Genomic DNA, 3,190 nt, shown 5'->3' with positions numbered 1-3,190 from the left:
AGAGAGAGAGAGAGAGGGAGGGGGCAGAGAGAGATAGAGAGAGAGAGAGAGAGAGAGGGAGGGAGAGAGCGAGGGAGAGAGGGAGGAGGGCAGAGAGAGCGATCTGAGCGTGTGCAAATCAGTCTGCAGACGGAGCAGAAGTCAGACGGAGTTCAGAGGGAATCGAACCAGCGGAGAACGAAGAACATTCAGTTGATCTTTATAAACAGGAAAAGGTTTGAATTTCATCTTCTTCTCTTTTATTAGAGTTCAACCTGCTGATCAATATCTATGGATTACACTCTCACTGTCTTACAGTAAACAGAGAAATATGATTGTTTTACATTCACCAGCTTTTATTAAATATTTTGTTGTTTTTAAAAAATGACAGAAGAAAATATGTGAGAATAAGAACGATTGATTGAATCTGTGTCAATTATTGATCACAACTTACTGTATGTGTAACATCTCCTCATTAAACAGTGTATAAACTCTAGAGCTATGTTCTATATATAGCTGACTCAATTAATAATCTATAATCAATAAACAGTGTATAAACTCTAGAGCTATGTTCTATATAAAGCTGATTCGATCAATAATCTATAATCATTAAACAGTGTGTGCGTGTAATCAATGAACATACAAGTATCAGATGAGGACTGGATATTGGCAGATAATCAATCATAATATTACAGAGGACCCAGTCTGGAGCCCTGTGGAACTCCTCAATCAGCTGTCTGACACTGTTGTTGTTGTTCTTTCAGGTGTGCGTCACCATGGCGACAGGCGTGTTGCTAAGCGTGTGGGTCTGTGTGTGTGTGGCGTCCAACCTCGACACCTCGTTCCCGCTGCTGAAGACGGGCGGAGACGGAAGTCTGTTTGGACTGTCTGTGGCTCTGCACCAAGACCTGAAGACAGACAGCTACCTGTGAGTGCACACCTGTCTGTCTGTCTGTCTGTCTGTCTGTCAGACGGTCTGAAACTGTCTTCCTGCAGCGCTGCTCAAACTCAACCATGGGGACACAGGCTGCTCTCTGATTGGCTGACAGGTTGTTGTAAAGCTCCTTTAAGAAATATCACATTTTTTTTGTGTGTGTGTGCGTAAGTGTGTGAGTGTGTGTGGTTGCTGCAGTGTGTGTGTGGCAGTGTGGCAGTGTGTGTGTGTGTGTGGTTGCTGCAGTGTATGTGTCTGTGTGTGTGGTTGCTGTAGTGTGTGTGTGTGTGTGTGTGTGTGTGCATGTATGTGTGTGAGATGAGTGTGTGTGTGTGGTTGCTGCCGCGTTAATAAAGCGTCTGAGGAAACATCAGGTAGAGCACGAGGTTCCAAGGTCACTGAGGAACATGTGGAGGTCCTGGAAACCCTGGTGGAGGTTCAAGGAGTCCTGGAGTAACGTCTTCTGGTCCTTGAGGAGACTCCAGGACTCCTTGTGGGGGTCTGCTGTTGGGACAGACTGTAGAGGTCACCCAGAGGTCACCCAGCTGTCTCTGCCATCACCATGACGACCATCTCTATATGCTCTCTAATTGGATCACACACACACACACTCACAGAAATCTGGTTGGGGAGGTCAGAGGTCATCGTGTCCTCTGATTGGCTCATCCTCTTTCTCTGTGATTGGTTGAACATCCTGATCAATAATTGAAATAATTCCTCCTGGAGGAGGTCAGACTGATGTCAGCAGGCAGGTACTTCCTGTCACATGATGTCTGTCAGAAGTTACAGCTCTGACATGTGACACCTGTGGACTGTCACCATGGTAACACACTTGATCCAGGCCCCTGTCTGAACAGGAAATGAAACTCATATAGAGACACACACACACACACCAAATTTCCAACCACTCACTCACCACACACACACACACACACACTGGGATTACTAACCGTATGTAGTTACTGAATCTATTGTTAAAAGTAGTCACATTACTCTCTGTCTGTAGTCTCAGAACAAACTGGTTGTTTTTATGAAACGAAGACGAGTCCTCTGTCTGTCCTTCATCAGTATGTGTGTGTGTGTGTGTGGTTTGTGTGTGTGTGGTGTGTGTGTTTGTGTGTGTGTGTGTGTCCTTACAAGACGTCTCCTCATTTATTCGAGGAAAGCGTCCATGGAGGACAGCAGCAGACAGAACTCAAAACCCAGTAAGTTTAATGATCGTGACACTGATCCTGAATCAGTAATCATACTCCTGCAATTATTAAAGCATTAATCAAACCAGGCAACCTGATCAAGAAGCTTTATGCAGTTGCAGTGTTCTGTAGTGAGACTAAACGTTAACAATGATGCCCATATCAAAGAGCAGTTTGAATCCAACTAAAAAGCTCCCTGCACCAAACTCCCTTTAAGAAATATCACATTTTAACAAATTCGCTAACGTGTTTGTAAACCAACCACGTAACTGTCAGAAAACACGAGCTAAAGGACGTCAATCATGTCCACAAGTCTGACTGTCATACAGGCATCCCAAATATCCATTCCATAAAGATAGCAGTGTATAACTGATCAATATCATCCATAAGATACAGTGTATTACCCTGATCAATATCATCCATAAAGAATACAGTGTATACTGATCATATCATCCCCATAGCAAGATACAACCGGTCGTATAGCTGATCAATATCATCCATAAAGATACAGTGTATACTGATCAAATTAATAACCTGTCTCCGAACTGTTTCGTCCTTGACAGGCAATATTGGTCCGGAGCCCCCCAGGAGAAGGCGGAGCCTAAATGTTCCCAGCCCCAAATCGACGGGAGGAGTCGTAGCAGCTGCCCGATCACCGCTGACCGCAATCAAGACTGCAGCAGGATGAAGCCTAATAGACACAGGTGAAGACCTTTCTTTTATTTAGATATTGAACGCAGGAAGTGTTCAGGAGAGGACACAGGCTTTGGTCCTCCCTAACGCTGGATGCAGGTGTGTACAGCTGCCCCACGCAGCTCCAATTACAACAGCAGCCGCATTTTACCTCAACAACCACCCGACAGAAACCAAATAAATACCATAAATCTGTGCCGCTGTGCATTATGGGGTAATTCCCCCCAAAAGAGGTCTGAAATGGACTCTTTCCAGGTTAAATGTGGATGTTATCTTCTCCTTCTTGGTGCATTAGGGTAGTGCTATCCCTCAGTGAGAACGTGACAGCTGCTTGTCTGTTTCTGTTTTATCTGCCTCTCCCACACAGCTCACCAAGCTCACCACAAAAACA

The sequence above is a fragment of the Morone saxatilis genome, unplaced genomic scaffold (genome assembly GCF_004916995.1).
Source record: "Morone saxatilis isolate NCDOM2014 unplaced genomic scaffold, NCSU_SB_2.0 Contig14, whole genome shotgun sequence".
Classification (NCBI taxonomy): Eukaryota; Metazoa; Chordata; class Actinopteri; family Moronidae; genus Morone; species Morone saxatilis.
Note: the sequence above shows the minus strand (reverse complement) of the source record.